Source organism: Tenrec ecaudatus, chromosome 6, assembly GCF_050624435.1.
Source record: "Tenrec ecaudatus isolate mTenEca1 chromosome 6, mTenEca1.hap1, whole genome shotgun sequence".
In the NCBI taxonomy this organism is placed as follows: domain Eukaryota; kingdom Metazoa; phylum Chordata; class Mammalia; order Afrosoricida; family Tenrecidae; genus Tenrec; species Tenrec ecaudatus.
Window position 1 is genome coordinate 114,458,171 of NC_134535.1, and position 21,416 is coordinate 114,479,586.

Below are 21,416 nucleotides of genomic sequence, written 5' to 3' on the forward strand. Positions count from 1 at the left end.
ACTCAATTGATGTATGTATGGATTGTGATAAGAGTTGTATGAGCCCCAATAAAAAGATTCATTAAATTTATAGATAGTTTAACATGTGAAAACCATTGCATTTTTCCACATTAAATAAAGTGAAACTTATATGATCCTATCGCCCCATTAAAAAAAGAGGCATTTGCCAAATTTAAAACATTCAGGACCACATAAAAACAATGAAAGTTAGATTGAATAAATTTATTGGTACCAAATTAAATCAAATGTTATACTCATTGGTAAAATACAAAATTTTGTGATTGGGAACAATATTGATCAAATTCCTGTTGAATATTATCCTCGTGGTCTTAGCCAGTGAAATAAGGCAAGAAATTTAAGGTTTTGAAGAATCGAACTAAATCTTCAATATTCATAGTAACATGAATCCATAATAATACAGAAAATCCAGATTAACCCATAGATTACTTCAATTGATAAGTAAAATTATCAAACTAGCTGAAACTTCATGTTCAACTTCAAACACTTATTAATAAATGTGACAAAGTTTTACAAGAGCATTATATTGAAAATTGTAAGGTAATATTAAGAGAAAGTGAGTCTAAATGGAGATATATCATGCATATTAAATATGAGATAATATAATAAAGGTAATACTTTTCCAAATTGTCCTATAAATTTACTATAATTCCTTAAAATTCTACCAAACTGCTTTATAGCAATTCATAAGCTAGTTTTATTAAGTTAAATTGTGTCTTACTGTCATTTTGGTAGATCAAAACATTGACCTACCTAACACTGTTCTATTTTTTAAAGTCCATATGAAAATCCAAATAACCAAAGCCATCTTGTGAAAGACAAAGAAAGCTGAATGACTTGCACACTTACACTATCACATCCTCCTTATGATACAAATATGGTACATTTTGGATTATTGCAAATATAGAGAAATTGACCAAAGCCCCACCCCCAAAAAATTCCATTTACAATTATAACCTAATCAACACTGATAGAAGTGGGGAAAGAAGGATGTTTTAAGTAAATTGTCCTAATCAACTGAATATTTACAAGGGAAATACAGTAACCACTAAATTTGACAAAGGAAAAATTACTGAATTATCTCTACTAAATAATGTCTTATTGACTAAAAAACAATTATTTGACTTTCCTGTTATTTTATTAGCATTTGGTGCATGTTTAACACAAGAAGATATAGTTGAATAAGTAAGTAAATAGAGGAATTGTTTATTTAATTTTAACACAACTCTAAGTAAAAAATAGATATACTACTTATGAAAGATTTTCCTGATGGTCCCTTCCTTAGGGACGATGGCATTGCTATGGCCATGAACAAAAGGCAACGTAGTCATCATTTAACACCTGAATTGAGGAGGTTAAACTGGAGATAACATGGAACTACCCTCAATTCCTGTCTTTTTTAATATTTCTAATTTTCAGGATTGATTTAGCTACTGGTGTAGTGGTTATATGTGGGGGTTGCTCACCGCAAGGTTTGCTCTTAAAAACAAACAAGCTGATCTAAGGGAGAAACTGCAAAAAGCTGCAGTCTTGGAAGTGAATGAGGAAAGTTCTATCCTGGCCTGTAGGGTTACTCTGAGGCAGAATCAACTAGATGTCAGTGAGTTTGGTTTTTGATTTAGTGTCCCTTAGCCCTTGGACCCTTTTCTTCTGATATTCCAGTGAAGAGGCATTTATCCAAGTATGAATGGAGCATAACGAACCTAAGTGTAGCTGCTCTATGCTCCCAGCTGCTCAATTTATCATCCCATTAATTCAAACCCGAGTCTGAGTGCAGAGTGTCTAGGAAAGCATAGGAGCAAGGCAAAGAAAGTCTCACTTCTTGTAGGTCCAAAAACCAGTGTTAGCAAGACAATACCAACTCATTCGTGACCCCTTGAGTGTCAGCATGGACCTGCACTCCAGAGAGCTTTGAGCACCTCATTTTTTGGAACTAGATTGTTAGACCTTTCTTCCAAGACACTTCTGGGTGACTTTATACAACCAACCTGTCAATTAGCAGCCAAGCAAATGAACCATTTGTACCACCCCGGGACGCCCTTCTTGGTTGAGCTGGGTGCATTATTTGTGATACGTTGGGCTATTCATGGAAAGAAAATATTTGATTTTGCTTACGTGACTCTTTAATGGTAAGTAAATTAATGGCACAGTTTGAAAATACCATAAAAATCACACCAAAAATCATGCATGTCACTGTTCAGCATTTAATGGTACAGATAGAAGTAACATTCTGTTATTTTGTTGGCTGTAGATTCATAAAGCTATTTTCCTTTAAACTACCTTCCTGACTTTTGTCCTCCAACATTCTCCCTTACAAAATTGCCTGTATTTTCAAAACAGCAGATGTTAAATTCACTGATTCACTAGCCCATAGTATTCTGGTTTGTCTTTTGACCCCTTTTAAAACTAATGGATATGTGTTTGCCACTTTCAATATCCACAGATATCTTCCCTGAATCATGTGACGTTCTCCCCCTTCTGCTGTCACTTTGGTTTTGAAAAAAGTAAATCAATAGTGTGCCTTAAAAAGCCTTGGCACTATTGTTAGTAAATATATTGCATTCAGTTACATGGGCTCACTAAATGTTGCTTGATATAATACCAGAAGATCCTCAACTGCACCAGGGAAAAAAAGGATGCTATTTTCAGCTGTAAATCAAGGATTGATTTCTTTTAAGGTATTATATATTTTTTATGTATTGCAGCTAACCTTGTTATGTGTCAGGTTTCACAGAAACCTCCATTCTCTCATTCATGTGTGATCTATGCAGACTTCTGAAGAGGTAGACTTGTCTTTGCCTTTCCAGCTTAGACTCCGACAAGTTCCATTGTTAAACATTTAAGCAAATATATTTGGGCATATTTCATACAGATGTTTCTTGACATTGCTTAAATGTTATCCTTAATAACAAATCAATCTTCCTGGCCCTGTATTTCTTCATCTTTAAAATGGAAATATTATAATAAAGCCATTCTGTCCTTTTGAGAATCAAATGAGATATTGCACATGCATTTATAAACTGTAAAACTATGTGCAACATCAGTTTCTTATGCATAATCAATCAAGAAAGTCAAGCAAATAATTGACCTTATGTAGGAGGACAGTGAACCTCCATTGTTCTTGAATTGCTCCCCCATTGCCAAATGACCCACATAATGGAAAAACTTATATATGACTGCAAAGGGAGTAGTCACATTAAGCTACTAATAGTAGAGTTTAAACTCATCCACAAGCAGGTAAAAGATGTGGCAGTTGCCTTACAAAAATATCTATACCCTTGGAAACACTTTGAGAAGTCTACTCTGTCCACTAGGGTGCCTTTTGAGATGTAAGGGCTTAGAGATAGTGGGTTTTCTTATTCAATAAGGTGAGAGTTTCTAGAGAAAGAACCAAATTCTTCAGATCCATGCTACTACAAATCCATAACATCTAACAGCAGAGAGTTCCCAACTTTCCCTGTTTCTCAAGTGAACTTGTATTTCCAATTGTGTTAGTCTGGATACTTTAGAGAAACAAATTCACTGAAACTCATGTATAAGAGAGAGTTTTTTATACAGGTTAAGTGCACATCAAGAAAACATCACAACCCAGTGCTGCCAAGCCCACAAGTCCAACAGTAACCCATTAACCCATATGTCCAACACCAATCCACAAATTTCTCCTCCATCTCACGAAACAGACACAGTGCAGGAGGAAAGTCGAGTTAGTGAATGTGTAAGTATCTCAGCTCTGGCAGGGGTCTCCACATGGCTGCTCCAGCACCCAGGTCTGCATCAGGGTAGGTCCATGCGGGTTCTCCTCAGGGATGTCTTGCAGTGAGCATTGTCAGCTGAAGCAGGGAACTGCTAAGGCAGCTGCATCCTGGTCCGATCATCAGAAAGCAAGAGACCCGAGAACTAGAAAGGTGAGTCTCGCTGAGCCATTTATCCCTCCGCCCTTTAATTAACCACACATGTGTTTATCAGCCAGGTTGGCACAATAAACAAATTACCTCATCGATCATTCCAAAGACTGACATCTACCTCCTTTCCTGGCCTCGAATATCCACCTTATGGGCTCTCCCTTCACTTTCCATAGTAATCATTCTCCTCAAGACCTATCAGAAAAACACAAGAATCTAGATTTAAAATTGCACAATTTAGTACCAATGAACCTACCAGTACTCACTGCCATCGAGTCAATGCTGATCTTTGTGACCCCTGTGGGATTCTAAGATTGTCACTACTTAGGGGAGTAGAAAGCCCAGGCCTTCTGTGGTGTAGTGGTTATACATTGGTCTGTGACAAAAGTCAGCAGTTCAAAACCACCAGCAGCTCTGCAGGAGAAAGACTGAGCTTTCTACTATGGTAAACAGTTACAATCTTGGAAAACCACAGAGAAGTCATTATGACTCGCCAAGAACACACCTGTGGGCTCTATGCTCAGTTCTGCCTTCTAAAATGGGGAATTCCTGTTTCATATTTTTCACCTATCTAAGTTCTCTAAACAGTTAAAAAATGTTAGTTATTCCATCTTCAGAGTATTTCTACACCCCCCCGCCCTCCGACACCATATCCACTTCTAAATGAAACTTACCTTTCTCCTGTTCACAGCCAAATAATGTTCTCACACATTCAGCACTTCTTAACTTGCTACTTATTTTTGTTAAAAATGGTTTCATTGAACTATTATTAACACATTATATAATTCAATAGTTCCATCATTTTAAAAAGGTTTGTGCAATCATCACAGTTGAATTTGGGATGTTTTCTTCCTGCCTGTACTCAGTGATACTGGCTCCCCATTTCCCCGCCTCTCCCTTTCCATCCTCTCAGGTAAGTATTACTTCATTTGCTGTCTTTATAAATCCCCCCATCCTACTAATTCTTTAATCCACGGCAATTTGGCCTCTTTATACTCTATCATAAACAACACTCTAATGTTGAAAACTTTTCAGTATTTGTTTTCCTTGATCTCTCAGTGGCTTTTGATTTTGTCATCTGTCTTCTTTCTTGAAACACATTCTTTCTTAGTTATTTTAATATCACATTATTTTCCTCTTACCCCTATGTCTCTACTTTCTTTCTTTTTTCAATTCCAGGCGTTTATTATTCAGTGTAAACCCCAACATGACACAGCAACACGATTTCGTGCATTTAGGAGAGATGTATTGTTTACATGGAAACTTGTGCGGATAACTTCTGGAAGACCTTCATTCTGAGCAGCTTTACAGAAAAACATTTCATTGAGACATCAGGGCCTTCTTTCTTCCGTTTGCTGTGCTCTGTCTTCACAGCGAAGAATTTACATTGTTCATTGGATCCAAGTGTATTCCCTGGTTCTGGGTGGTTCTTGCTGTCCCAACGGACATCTGGATTAAACAGTGCCAGACACATGACATATGGTGCAGGTCCAGTCCTTCAAGCTCCAGTCAACATGAAGACAGGGATCAGACTCGGGTGCTCCCTGGCCTGACCGAGGATCTGACTTTGGCCTCGGGTCTGGAAGGAGAAAACACATTTGGCGGACCCAGGAGCCAGGACTCTGAAAGATGTTCTTACCCATCTCTACTTTCTTGGTCCTACTTAAAGACTCACAATTTTTTGCTTAACTAAAATATTTTCAAGTTTCTAGTCTAGGACTAAGGCCTTTATAAAAGTATTCTGGATCTGTGTGTTCATGTGTGTTTGTGTGTGTATGTAAGCTTCAAGAAGTTCAAAAATATTCCATTATTTGGATTTTAATTTTTCCACAAGCATTCCAAAGTCTGTGTGTGTGTGTGTGAGAGAGAGATTTATGTCATGCTTATTTTTTATCATTTTTAAGTGGTGGAAAATTATTTTTTATCTCTATTTTTCATGAACTTATTGACATCTCCTCATATCATTCATATTATAGTTCAGTGATAGAAACCTGTTGGAGATGAGCAACTCCAATTGTTACAGCAAATGAGAGTAATGGAACACTTGCATTCGGAACCTGTCAACGTCGGGAAACTTGCCACACCTGGAACAATAAAGCAGCCTCATTACAGTTCTCATAGAATTCACTATATATACTCTCAAATTCTAAAATTAGTCTTTCAATCCAAGGTCTTTCTTCTGAACTTGAGACCTATATATCTGTAACTGTTATCTGCCACATGGCTGTACCATGCTAGGATGTTGCTACTAGGGTTCCAAACCAAACATGAATGAATATATTGCCAACAAAAATGTATGTTGCCAACAAAATGTTTCGCTTTTCATTGGATTGGAATAGAAAAGTTCTTTCTCAGTAATATACTTGTTTTAGTCTTGCCAGTCTTGTCAGGATAACATCTTATAGATAACATATTTCAGGAGGACACATTCTTAAAACTTTGGAACAAGTTCACAGAAAGGCTATCTCATATAAAATAAAATTTTAATGGATCAAGCATTGTACATAAGGACAGTGTGATAGGTAGGTTTATTGTGCCAACCTGGCCAATAAGAACATGTGGGATTAATCAGGTCATAGGAGGGCAAAGAGATAGATGACTTGGCAAGGCCCACCCCTTTCTCTCTTCCTCTCTGGTGATTGGACCAGCATGCAGCTGCTTTAGCTAGATTTCTGCCTCAAATTGTGAGCTACATGACCTATGGGACATCCAACCTATGGATCCTTTTACTAGAGTTTGAGGTTCCTTTGAGACCTGATTTTCCACTCTGCAGGTGTATGCATCCCTTGAGCTTGAGGCAGACGGATCCTGTCATCTTGTAGTGCTTGAGTTCAATATTCCATTTGGGGGCCTGGTTTGCTAAGCTTCTGAGCTGCTGACTATTGGTGACCCACCCTGCTGTTTGTTGCCTGTGGGCAGACTGTCTGCCTTGCCCTAGGGAAGACTCTGCTGTCTGCTTCCTTGACCTTGGACCTAGCTGTCTGGTAAGTTGAAGAACTTCCAGTATACTAACTATTCCATGGAAGTGAGTTGAACTGAACCCTCTGTACTGCTGTGTGGACTAATTAGTTGTTGTATTTCTTTGTGGTATCTCTATCTATCTATCTATTCAAAAGTGTCCTGGTTTTGTTTCTCTAAGGAACTCTGTCCAACACAGACAGGAAGACTTCAAAGATAAGGCAAGAGGAACTATTATCAGTGTTGATGAATGGACAACTTGTGGCTGACATCCAGAAGCTGGTGGAAGAAGACTATTTAATTGGCATGGATGCAAAAGCAGTCTCACATAGCTTGAATGTTTGCAATTATAAGTGAACAGCTTGCCCACAGCAATGTCTCAATGCCATGGATCCCAAAGGGTTTCACAAAGACCAGCTAGCAAAGAAAGCTAATATTTCCATTAGTTTTGGGGTTTTTAAAAATATCTATAACAAAATTTATCCCCGAGGCTCAACAGAGAGGAACAGGGCCCACGAGTTTCAGTGTCTCTGGGGCAGCCTTTTGGGCCATTGCCAGCCATGGGTGGGGCAGGCACTGAATTTGACACAGCTGCCATTTTTGTTTTGTTTTTTAAGCAAGATCAAAGCTAATGAAGAAAACTTTATGAAACAAATCAAATTTGAGGACAATAATGGAGGTCTTGGATTTCTATTTAAATATAATCAAAACAGCAAAGTTCAGTTAGAACAATGACCTGCAAGGGGAGATGCTGGGCCGGTTCAATTCTAGGTAGAGAGGTCAACTCAGAAGGCTTTGGTTGGATTCAAAAATATAATCTTGATCAATTTTCTTGAAGGACAACAGAAGGCTCCTTATAAAGAAAGTATAGGAGAATAGAAACCTCAATTGGTGAGGAAAGGGGCAAGAAATAGGTGTTGCGGAATATTTTTTCCAAGGAGTGTCCTGTGAGACTTTCTTGGGAAACCTTATCCTGTCCCCTCTACAGCCTGGAACATGCCCCTTTAGAGAGCCTTTTGTTTTCAAAATTTAAAACAATTTAAAAGATGCACAATGTTATTCCCTTGCGGGTGCCAAAATCGCAGTTGTAACATGGAATCATCCAGAGTACAGAATTCTTTGGGAAAGTTTAGGTAGATGAAAATAATGCTCTCCGAAGTGGACAGTACTAGGTGATGGACACGTTGAAAAACATTGGGTTCCCATTTTGACATTTAATACAGGTTTCTGTGGTTTTCTAGAATTATCTTTTGACTTACCCTTTCGCACATATGTAAACCACAACATGAGTGGACTAATAGCATTATCTTTTCCAAAAGTTTGATCATGTTTTTTTCATATCTTCTCTCAATAAATGATACTAGATTGACACTCCTACACATGTTTAAAACATGTGCATCATATTCAAATCATTCTTCTTTCTCCTTTAAATATATATTCACCAAATTTCATTTAGTTCATATATTAAATATCTTATGAATCCAATAGTTTCATTTTTACCCCTGACCACATTAGATAAAGAATATAAAACTTTTGTGTTTTTTAAAAGCATTTTATTGGGGGCTTGTACAATTCTTATCACAGTCCATACATATATACATACATACATACATACACACATACATACATTGTGTCAAGCACATGTGTACATTTGTTGCCATCATCATTCTCAAATCATTTGCCTTCTACTTGAGCCCTTAATATCAACCACTCATTTCTTCCTCCCTCCCCACTCCCCCCTACCTCATGAACCCTTCATCATTCATAAATTATTATTATTCTGTTATATGTTACACTGTCCAACATCTCCCCCCCACCCTCTTCTCTGCTATCCATCCCCAAAGGAGGATGCTTTATGTAGATTCTTGTAATCAGTTCCCCCTTTCTATCCCAAATTCCCTCCACCCTCCAGGTATCACCACTATCGCCACTGGTCCTGAAGGAGTCATCTGTCCTGGATTCCCTGTGCTTCTAGTTGCCATCTCTACCAATGTCCATCCTCTGGTCTAGCCAGATTTGTAAGGTAGAACTGGGATCATGATAGTGGGGGTGGGGGGTAGAGGAAGCATTTAGAAACTAGAGGAAAGTTATATGTATGTTTTGAATAAGTAGAGTCTGCTAAACAATTCTCTAATCAAATTGTACAGTTTCACATTCTTCTGGAACACAGAATTTTTAGAGCCTTGAAGCTAGATAAATTCACAAAGCTGTTGCATTTAAATAGTTATACATGTTAATTTAAAATATCCCCCAAAGTGTTCTTTTAATAAAATAATACACCAAAATTCCAAAACTGTTGCCATCAAGTCAATTTTGAGGACTCTGTAGGACAGTGTACAGCTGAATCCTATGTTTCCCAAGATTTCATCTCTCCAGAAGGAAACTGCCAAACTCCTTATCAGAGCAGCTGATGTGTTCAAATGGCCAACCTTTCAATTAACACCTGCGTTCACTCCTGCTCCTTCACGAGGGCTCCTTAAAATGAGCAATAGTTTATAATTCATAAAGCATATCTGTTTGACCATTGGACTCTTTTAAGGTATTATGGATGAGATCACATGGACAATGGAATCCTGAAAGGCTAAACTGGAAATATAGGGCATAGTGTGTTGTCTCTTTTGAAGGACGGATCAACCTGGAAAAGAAGTCCGATAAGGTTTGCACAACTGGAAAAATGTAATCAGTGTTTAGTAGAAACTTGAATTTGGTGTGTTTGCCTGTGTACAGTCGCAACAATTACAAAAAAGAAATTGAAATAATTTTGTATATATAGATAGTATGCTGAAAATGATTTTTCATCTGAAATTCAAGTGAAATAGGATATTTTAAAGCTAGCACAGAGAGTTTTCTTCTGAGGCTGATGTCTTATTTTGCGACCACCATCCTTCCCCCAACATAACCACCAGCTACTGAAAGGCCTAGATGACCACAATTTGCTCCTCATTATTAGCTATTTGGGTTCTGAAAGGTTAATTCTTTACTTAGTGCCATCAATTTTATGCAAATCGATGTTATGAGCCTTTGGTTTTAGTCCTCCTCTCTGAGTGACCGTTTTGCTTACTACGTGAGCTGCTGTACCTCTGTCTCCATCTGTGGCACTCCCTTTCCCTTTAGCAGAGACCGTGTGCTGGGGTGTAGTGGTTATGAGTGGAAGGCCGGCAGTTTGAAATCACCAGCCGACCCATGTGTGAAAGACAAGGCTTCCTACACCTGTGACGTGTCACAGTCTCGGTAACCCACAGAGACAAGTCCATCGAGTCTTCTGGGGCCACTGTGATTCCGAATCTAGTGGAGGTATCTTAAAGCACAATTTTCTAAAGCATTTATTGTGTCTAAATAAAGATCATTTTTTATATTGTTCAAGTTAGTCTTTCCTCTGTGGATATAAAAATTGATTTTAGAGATCCTGGTTGACTCTGGTATGTATACAGGTGACCCTCCCATGCTCACGTCCGGACCTAATATCAATTAACACAAGGAGTTATTACGCCTCCACTATTGTAAGGTACCTTTACACAGTGTTGTGCTTTGGAGAATGAAGTTTAGAGAGGATTGACATGAAATGAGTAGAGTGTGAAACACAGAGTCTATTAACTAATCAAAATTCAAACGGTAACTAGCTAAATACAATTGTAACTGTACTTTATTGTCAAAAGGAACTCTCCTTTTAACATGTTTAGACAAAGATAATCTTAAGATTTTGTGCCTGCTCAGGATTTTTAGTGTTTCATAGGAATCCTTATACAAGTTGGTCATCCAGAAAATGCAAACAACCAAACAAAAAATCTGAACTACTTTGGAAAATCCCCAAGGAAACAGAATAAAGTAGGGACTCTGAAAAAGAAATCAAAAGCACTCAGCAAATCTGTGTCAGGTGAAAACAAAAACAGTGAATGCGATAGAAACAAGCACCCTGATTTCATTGTTCAGTCTGAGTAAAATCATAAAACAAGCAGCACCGCTGGCGAGAAGGAAAGCAGCCTTTTTAAAGGAAATCCACCACTTTGAATCGCCCACATGTGACTTTTTAAAAGCACACTGTTCTTGGCTTGTGAAACAAAATTAAGAACACTGCTTTTTCTTTTTAAAGTCCATAAAAGGCACATTAACATATTCTATAATTTAACATTTAAAAATTACTTTAGGTTATGTAAATCTCTTATCAAGTGTATCTTAATAGTCAAATACAAGGATGTAATGAGAACAAACTTGTCTTCACGGTCAAGAGACTGAATACTTAGCCCGATATTTACAAAAAACTATGTAATTTGGACAAATCGCCTAGCTTTGGTTTCTCTGTGCCTCATTTTCCTCCCCTCTAAATTGATGGGTTAGCCAAATGGTTTCCAAGGAATCTTCCAGCCCAAATTCTAGTGTGGAATAAAATTGGAAAGCAAATGTACTTTTCACAAAAAATAATTACTTGCTACTGAGTATAATTGCTTCATTTTGGTAAAATGACATATTCATTTCTATTTGCACAGTTTTCTGTTTACACATTGTACCTATAAAGCTATGTGATATTTTCGAACAAACACAGAGGCACTTATTCTTGCAAATTTGTGTAGTTCCATTTAAGTGGCTATGTCCAGAGGTTACAGACTTCTACTGAAGCTAATATTTGTCAAAATGATTTGGCTACTTTTAAAAGTATCTTGTGAACTGAAATTTTTTTCTTAATTCACTTAATACTAATGCATCTTTATTTATCAAAATGTCTTCAGTAGAGTGAAATATTAATCTCTTGAGTATGTTTTATTTTTTTATTTTGCTTTTTGGCAGCAAAGAAAAATCTTCCAGTCTGGATTAGACATGAAAATGGAATGATAAAACTTGATATTATGGCATTGACTTCTGATAATGGTGACTTCTTCATAACATAGAAAGGTAAATTGATTTTGCATGACTGGTACCAACAGTAATTTTTGTAAAACCTCAAAAAGTAATTCTAAAAATTATTTGAAAAATAGCGGCATATATAGACTAATTATACAAATTCCTAAGGGGCATAATTCAAAGCTTACAATTTCTAGGATTATACAAGTTCCCAGTGTAGTAGTGGGAGAATGTAAGACGAGAACCTAAATGCTCTCCCAATTACCTGCATCACTCAGTAATGCCATTGTTTGGTGCCGTCAGATCCCTTCTCACTCATAGTGAACAAATCACTGTCTGGCTCTGCCTCATCCTCACAACAAGGGTTTGTGTGAGCTCTTTGTTTAAGCTGCTGTGCTAACCCGTTTTTAGGGTTTTCCCCTTTCCTCTCACCTCTACTTTACTAAGTATAATGTCTTTTTTTAGAGACTGATCTCTCTCGATAACATGTCCAAAGTATGTGAGACAAAGTCTCCCCTTTGTCCCTTCCCAGGAGAATTATGGGTGCGCTTCGTCCAAGACAGATTTGTTTGTTCTTTGGGTCTCCTTCACCCACATCATAATTCCAAAGATTCAGTTCTCCTTCGGCCGTTCTTATTCATCGTTCAACTTTCATATGCATAGGAGGCAAATGAAAAGGCCCTGGCGTGGGTGAGGTGATAAAAATTAATCAAATCATTTCAGTAATACACTTGTCTTCATCTTCTTAGGGTGCCTTCAACAACAACAACAACAACAAGCTACCTTTGAGCCATGGGAGGAAACATTTGAGGCTGGACTAAAATCAGATATTTAACAATACTCAGGTGGACATCTTTCCATATCATTGAAGTTTTCAACAAGTTTCCAAGAATCCTACCCCACGTGTTTCTATATGAATTAAACAGTTGAAGGAAGGACAGGAGGACCTCAAAGATGGGTCAAGACAGGACTGTCAACTTCAGTGAGTGAAAAACTGTGAATGAAGTCAAAAGATGATGGGCAAAGACCTCATCATTGCTACTGGTGTTATAGTCACTGAAGTCGGGACCTCACATTGCTCAGCTTTTCCAATTTTAAATGATCATCTTGACCTCAGAGAGCTTGGGCTCCGAGAGTGAATAAAGCATTGCACCAAGATCACTGAGTTTCCAGGAACTGGAACTTCCATCAGCATTTTAATCAGGATTGAGGCTCATGAAACAATTTTACAGATTAGTCCTGGATTTACTAATATATAGGTTTCAGAAGGCAAGGTCCCATGAAAATCTATTCATATAACACAAAAGGAAACAAAAAGGAATGATTTAAACAATATTAACAAATTTCTAGGGATATAAAATATTGAACAAAAACAGGCAGAAATATTGTAATATTTCTGTATGCTTCTATTCATTTAATCTCTATTAATATAAGAGAAAAAATGGGATTTTAATTATTTGCTTTAATTTGTAATTTTGTCCGTGTACAAATGCTTTAACCTTATCACCTGAGTGTGATTTTTTTTGCGATTGTTTTCCATTGTGTCTGCCCAAGAGGTGAAGCACAGGATGCATAATGATAATAACTGATACAAGGGGATATGGGGAACTTAGGCTTAAGGGTGGATGATGGGCAGGAGAAGGGGATTTCAGGAGTAAATAATGAATGCAGGAGGGAGGAAGGAGCACTAGAACATATTTTGACCTTAAAGATAATTTAACCATGGGGGTTGGGGATGCTCTAAAAATTAAGTGGGTATGATTGCACAATTCTTATTGCTATGATTGAATGGTTGACCTATTGAGTTGTAGGATATATAAACTATTTTCCAATAAAACTGTTGGATAAAAAGGTATTACTTACTATGAAAAAATAAAGTATCTGTTACACCAACTGAATTCAAGAAAGATAGATCAGCTCAGAAGATTATGGTGATTATTTTTGGAATTTCAAATGGGTAATGCTGATATATTTTCTTGAAGGACACCGCATGGTCATGGGGGTTAGTCAGAAAGAGTTTTACACACATTAAAAACTGTACCAGTGAGAAAAAAAAGCCAAGAATGAATTGTTTGGGAATATTTTGCCATCCTGACTATGAATCTTCTCCCAGCTACCCTAAAGCCTATTTTTTCCCCTTCGTCAATATTTTTTGTTCCCGAAACTCAAAGAATATTGAAAAATAACAGGAACCGAGACCCTCGTGGCTGCATTGCCATGTCGATGTGGTGTAGATGGAAGAGGGAGCCATTTTTAGGGAAGGTTTAAAAGTGCAAACATGGCATTCAGCGTCTAAAGAGGTAGAGAAACCACAGCTTCACATGTGAATCCATTAAAGACTTCTATGATTTAGAGCAATACTTTTAGACTCTTCCTTGTAACCTATACTGTAGTTGTACTTTAAAAAAAGCTGACATCATAAATTGCTAAAATTGAAGTTTTAGATTCTATTCTGATATACATGACTGGAAAAAATCGTGAGTAGTACTACACGTTTTCCCATCAAAATAGTCATTTGAGAGAAAAACTAGTATAGAGAGTGGGGAGGTAAATCAGAAGACTTCAGTAGGTGCAAAGAAGAAATGAAGAATGTTGGGATTAGTTGAATTCAAAGTACAGTCCTTTTTGAAATGAGTCTAGTCTAAATTACTTTTTTAAAAAGTCCAAACAACATTATCTGTAACTAAAATATGTTTTGAATTTTAACTGGTAACAGGCTTAAGTAGCACATTTATGGTTAAAAGAAATGGTCTGGGGGGTCTGGTTGGAGGAGTCCTGGCAGTTTAAAGGGCTAAGTGTTGGGAAGCTAACTGCAAGTCTCACTGTTTAAATCCACCAGCTGCTGCAAGAGAGAAAGCGCTGGCTGTCAGCTCCCAGAGATTTACCATTTCAGAACCCCGATGTGCAGCTCTATCCTGTGGAACCACCATGAGTCGGACTCCGCTTGACTGCGTTTGTTTGTTTGCTTCTCTTGGTGGCTGCTTCAAATGAAACCAATCCATTTATTTAAGAGGGCGTGGATTTGGGAAGAGCAGGGCATAAATGGGGCCCCAAAAAAGAATTCACTTAGGTTGTGGTTCAAAACGAGAAAGATATGCTTAGGAAACAAGGAAATAGCAGAAAACCATTTACTAACTCCAAGCTCAGCTGTTTGAAGGCACCAGGGGCTCTGCAGGAGCCTGTGGGAACCTGTCCATGGTGGAGACAATCTTACAGTCTGGGAGAATGGGCGGTTCTGCTCTGTCCCATAAGCTCACTGTGAGTCAGAATTGGCCAGACAAGGAGTTTAATTTAGGTTTGATGTTCTGTCTAAAAAATCCCTGCCTGACTAAATAAATCTCAACCTTTCTTACAAAGATGAAGACCAACTTTACTTTCTCACCAGGACCGACTATTGAACTTTTGTCGCTGACTACCACCTTCTCTAACCAAAACCAAAGCCACCGCTAGCAACCCTATACAAGACAGGATAGACCTGCCCTGAGAATGTTACACTCTTTATGGGAACAGAAAACCCTGTCTTGGTTTCAAACTGCTGACCTTTCTGTTAGCAGTCCAACATTTACTACCCATTCACTACCCCATTTGAGGAAAACAAAGGGCTCCAAGAGTCTCAAAGGGGCCAAGAAAGACATTCTTCTTGAAGGAAATGCTTTCTCCATATTTCACCAACGTTAAAAAACAAACAGTAATGGGGGACAATGCAGGGAGGTCATTGTGTTTGCTTTTTCAAGCCCTGGTGGTATAGTTCTTCTGTGTTGGATTGTTAACCTAAAGGTCAGCAGTTCAAGCCCCAGCGGTTCTGAGATAAAGATAGAGCTTTCTACTCCCACACAGAATTACAGACTCAGAAACTCACCGGGCAGTTTTACGCTGTCCTATAGGGTCTCTATGAGTCAGAATTGACTTGATGGCACTGTTTAGTTTTCTTTTCCTTTATTGGAGTAATTTTATTTTATATGTTTAAAGAAAAAAAACTCTATTGCTTTTCACTGCTATTGATATAGAAGAGAAATAATCTCCACACAACCAAATGTTTGGGGATTATATTAAGACAAATGGATTCAGAGTTGGGGGGGAACAATCTCTCCTCCTGCCCTTATGTATAAACTTTCAGAAACAAGGCAGAATCGGAATGTTTTCTTGTTAGACTCTAAAAAGGTTACTTTAGAAAGAAACTTAGAAGTTACAGACACATATTACTGTTGAGAGAAAAGTAATTTGTTGTAATTATTTTTAATTATAGCTATTTTTAATTATCTTTGCTGTATGTGTAAACATTAAAAATACAAACAGTGCTGCTAAGCACAGATGGCTGGTGCTTGCTACCAAGGCTGTCAAGCATCATTTGAACACCATTGCGTTCTTTTCCCTAATTGTAAGGAAAAGCAATAAAGTTGCTTTTTGGAAACGATTTTCCTGTTACTAAAGATGAGAGGGCCTACTTAAAAAAAAAATCCCCTTTTCTCTCTCCCTCCGCAATGCTTTGAAACTTCTTTCCTTTTGAAATTCCCTTTGTTTATGTTTCTGGAAGCCCAGTGGTTTGCTTAGACCAGTAGATATTTCTTTTACTCATACCTAACCAACCAAGAATCTAGAATGATTACAATCAGTAGACTCATTTGAATATTTGAAAATGTGCTTGACGTGACAACCTGCAGTGTACAGATGGCACCAATGTCTCAAATATCTGGTTTTATTCATGTCACCACACACACACAAAAAAATACAACCAAGAATAAATCAATACAATAATTCTGCCTAAGATCTTAGCTTGCTATTGCTATTAGTTCACTGATGTCTAGATGTAATTAGAAAAAACAGTTCCCTATTTTTTGTTTTTTAACCTGAGAACTATTATATCTGCCACCTGGTGGCCACCACTGGAGTAGTTTGCATCTGCTTTCTATGCTTCGTACTCTTAGAACCCAAAACCAAAGTCTACATTGCAAATCAAATGTAAAATCACTCAAATTAATGAAACTGGAAAAGGAAGGCAGCTGTCACTTAGCTTGACATTGGACAAAATATTATTTTCCCTTTTATGTTCTTCCTATTATTCCATTTTTAATATCATCAACCTAATGGAGGAAAGTTTCAACAACATGGGTTCAAACATAGGAATAATTTAGAGGCTGGCACAGGGCAGGGGAAGGTTTGATTCTGTAGGAAAATAGCGTTGCTAAGAATTGGAGCCGACTTGATGGCAATTAACATCAAGGCTTACACACTGAACTGTAGCCATGGCAAAAAAAATAGTTACATTATTTTTAGTAGGAATAAATGAGGAATTGCTCTCTGAACTGGCCCATAAACATTACCATTGGAGAATGATGAGGGTGATGAATGTATAAAGGCGCTTTACATAATTGATGTATGTATGGATTGTGATGACTTGTACGAGCCCCAATAAAAATGATTTTTAATTTAAATTTTAAAAAAAGCATTGCCACTAAAGTTGCTTCTGAAGACCTGAGAGCTGAAGGAACCTGCAAAGAGAATGATGTAAGTGCCTATTTCCCAACTTTGGGAAATATATATATACAGTCAATCCCTGGGTTACAGATGTCTGATCTACCAGACAACTCTTATTGACTCTTTAATGTTATGACAAGGTTCTCTCACTTTCAAAAAGATTGTATCCACACTTACTAGCAACAGATTTGCCATCACAATCATCTCCACTCGCTGCGTGTGCTACTTTCAAATCTATGAAGAAGCTTTGAGTCTGTTCCTGCCTTAAACTTCAAAAACCAAACTAGCTGCCACTGAGTCGATTCTGACTCATCATAACCATACGGGACAGAGTAGAACTGCCCTGTGTATTGCCATGACTGTAGCTGTCAACAGGAAGTAAGAGCCTCCTCTTTCTCGTACAGAGTGGCTGGGGTTCACACTGCTGACCTCTTGGTTAGCATCCCAATGCATATTCTACTACGCTGCCAGGACCCTGTCTTCCACTCAAGTAAGGCTAAAGCAGGACTATATACACCTGGTCTCACCTGAGAACTGCCTGTCTTTTAAAATATTTTTTATTTCCCAAAATATAATTTTTATAACTGTCTGGAGTATTAAAATGTGACTTTTATAAAAACATGAACTCATTTTATTTTATAGCATATGCTGACTAAAGCAATAATCATAATCTCTATTCCTCAAGTTCCTGTTTGTTAATACTTCAAAATACAAACAATGTGGGTATTCTTAAGGGTTTTTTTTTTCAAACAAACTATCTCACAAAAAATCTATCAAATTCTATCAGAAAGCCACAGATAATTTTCTGGTCTCCTAAAATCAATCTGAGAAACTGGAGATTACCATATACCACATATTCAATGATGGAACAATTGGATAAATGATATCAAAGAATTGGATTCTTCTTCTGTTACTAATTGTACCTTAAATAATGACGGAATAAAGGCAATTTCATATTATAGAACAATCGTAAAAGATAGGATAAAGTGAATATTAGCTGCAATAACTAGAAATGCAGCTTACAATCTATTTCTTTTCTGAGAATTTACTTTAACATATTCAAATATCAACCTGAACTTAATAGTTTTCATTTTCTTCTATCAATATTACTAAGATATGTCATGTAAATTCTGATTTTCAGCCCACCCTGAATTTTTATTTCCATAGTATTAAAATGATTCATTTTTAATGAATTTTATGTGACTCTATAGAGTTATATACAAACATAAAGATAAATATTTAAAAGTTTATTTCTGTATACCAAAAGTGAAACTAGTTAATGGGATATAAGGAGATTTACTCAAAGGTCAAGAAAGAAAATATTTACTATGAAAAGTATACTCTCTCAGAAAAAAGTTAATAAGTTATTGAGATAATTAAAATCCCATTTTAATTTATAACTGAAGGTATCAGTTGGACAGTCACAAAGCACATGTCTGTTTTTAGCACAGAAACAAGTTAACAAAGACTACTCTGCCATTTCATGCGAATTTTATACGTAATGATGAAATTGCCCTTATTAAAACCAGAGTACTTTCATCGAGAATATGAATGAATCACAGAGGACTAATGTCCTAACCTTGGGAATGAGATTATTAGCATAGTCAAGATCAAACCCTCATCACTTTGAACACCTCCCGTGAAAGGCAAGCTAAAAGGGAATGGTTGCACCTTCTTTATGATTTAGCTTAGTGTCTACTAGACGAATCATTTTCTATTTTGAAGTCTCTTGTCTGAATGATTATTTTAATTACACAAACATGCAATATGACTAGTCTCTAGCATTTTAAAGATAGTGCCTACAGAGAAAATATTCTTTAAAAACCACATCAGAGGTCTGATAAGACATCTACACATTTTCATATCATGGTTCTTTGTGAAACAGTTCACATGATACATACATTAAAGCATCCTTCCATAGATAAGACATTAGAACACAATACTGAAGGACCCACAGTCGAAGTATATGAGACAAAGTCTTGCTATCCCTGCCTCTAAGAAGCATTCTGGCGGTACTTCTTCCCAGATGAATTTGTTTGTTCTCCTGATGATATTTTCAATATTCTTCAACAGCACCATAGTACAAATGCATCAATTCTTCGTCAGTGTCCGCATTCACTGTTCAACTTGCATCTTAAGCATGCATAAACTTGCATGCTTCACATGTTTCACTATTCCCATGCATATGAAGCAATTGAGAAGACCATGGTTTCAGTCAGGCACCCCTTAGTCCTCAAAGGAACATCCTTGCTCTTCAAAATTTGTGCAGCAGATTCCCCCAATGTACAGCGATCTTGTACAGCGATCTTGTACAGCAGATTCACCCAGTGGAATGCATCATCTGATTGCTTGGCTCCTGCTTCCAAGAGGATTGATAGTGCATGCAAGTAAAGCAAAATCCTTGACAACTTTTACTTTTCACTGGTTTTCACAATGTTACCTTTTAGTCGAGGAGTGAGTGTTTGGTTTCTCTGCATACTGTGTCATACATAAGGAAGGCTGTCATCATGAACTTCATCAGCATATGCTTCAGGTCCTCCTCACTTTTAGCAAGCAAGATTTTGTCATCTGCATAACGCAGGTTGTTAAGCCTTTTTTTCTCTCCCTGATTCTGCATTCTTCTTTATAAACCCATCTTCTCATATTATTTGCTCAACATACAGCTTGAATAAATATGGTGAATGGATACAGCCCTGACACTCAATTTTCCTGATTGTGAACCATACAGTATTCCCTTGGTCTGTTCACACAAATGCCTCTTGAGGTGCTAGTTCTGTATGAGCACAAGGAAGTTCTCTGGCATTCCCCTTATTCTCCAGGCTATCCATATTTTCTGAAAATCCACACCATCGAATGCCTTGGCATATTCAATAAAAAAAAACATAAGTAAATATCGTTAGGAGAGACTCTGCTTTCAGCCAAGAGCCATCTGACATGAGCGATGATATCCCTTGTTGCATGTCCTCTTCTGAATCTGGACCAAACATCTGCAACTGGTCAATGTATTGCTGCAACCATTGTTAGATGATCTTCAACAAAATTTTACTTGCATATGATATTGTTCTGTAACTTGAGCATTCTGTTGGGTCACCTTTCTTTGGAACAGATACAATCAGTTGGTATATGTAATGCTCTTCTCTAACAGCATAGTTCAATATGCCAATTCTTCTTTGGTTCTTTCCTATTCATTGCCCAGTTTTTGCATGCACATACGATGATTGAAAGTACCATGGCTTTGGTCTGGCACACCTTTGTCATCCAAATGATTTCTTTGTTTTTAACATCTTAAAGAGGTCGTTGCAAGATTTGCCCAGTGCAATACATAATTTGATTCTTTACTGATTCTTCTGGCATCATAAAGATTGAATAAGTATGGGGAGAGGATGCAACCCGGATCCACACCTCTCCTGATTTTGAACCATACAGAAGTCCCTCGTTCTGTTTTCACAACGGCTTCTTGATCCATGCATAACTACCAAATGAGCACAATTAAGTGCTCTGGCAGCCCCATTTTTGCCACCAGTAGAAGGAATTATTTGACAACTTTAGAATTTTCTCCATTTACCATGATGTTGCTTATTGGTCTAGTAGTTAAATAGTTTTTTTGTTTTTTAATGTTTAGATATAATTAAAATTGTAGGTTGTAGCTTTGATCTTTATTCATAAATGCTTCAAGGTTTCTTTGAATTTTTCTCCAGTATCGATGCCAAATTATATATATATATATATTCTCAAGTTTTTCAGATTATTTGCTAAATATAGAAATTGAATGAGTACTGTGGATGGCTATCGTCTTATGTTAAACCAGGAAGGATCATTTTGTTCTGTTGGAATGGCTGCCTTTAATTTATATGTAAGTTCCAAATGAACACAATTAGGTGTTCTGGACTTCTTATTATTCAAAGTATTACCCACTGTCTCTTGGTCCATTTGTCATAAAACAGTAGTTTTCACGTGGTGATGATGCTGAAAGATATGCAGCCAATATTTCAGAACAAAACAAAAACACCACCACCAACAAAACCAGCAGATATTTTTCCATGTTAGAAAGAGCTTCCAGACTGAGACAAGACTAAGAAGAAGAAACTGTCAATCTACTTCTGAAAAATTAACTCCTGGAAGAACCTTCTGAATAACATCACAGCATTGCTCTATATAGTGCCCCTGAGGTTGAAAGTCATTCAAGAAGCCTATGAAAAAGAGCTGCCTCCTCACAGTAGAATTGAC

The 21,416-nt window shown here is 37.2% G+C and overlaps 1 non-coding gene and 1 pseudogene across 1 annotated transcript; both read right to left on the reverse strand.

Annotated features, from left to right (window-relative positions):
* Positions 1–5,172: 5,172 nt before the first annotated feature.
* On the reverse strand, positions 5,173–11,985 carry LOC142451592 (cytochrome c oxidase subunit NDUFA4 pseudogene; annotated as a pseudogene).
* Positions 7,340–7,474, reverse strand: LOC142452154 (small nucleolar RNA SNORA5). Its single transcript, XR_012785192.1, has one exon. It is a non-coding gene; the product is annotated as a small nucleolar RNA SNORA5 (small nucleolar RNA).
* Positions 11,986–21,416: the final 9,431 nt, after the last annotated feature.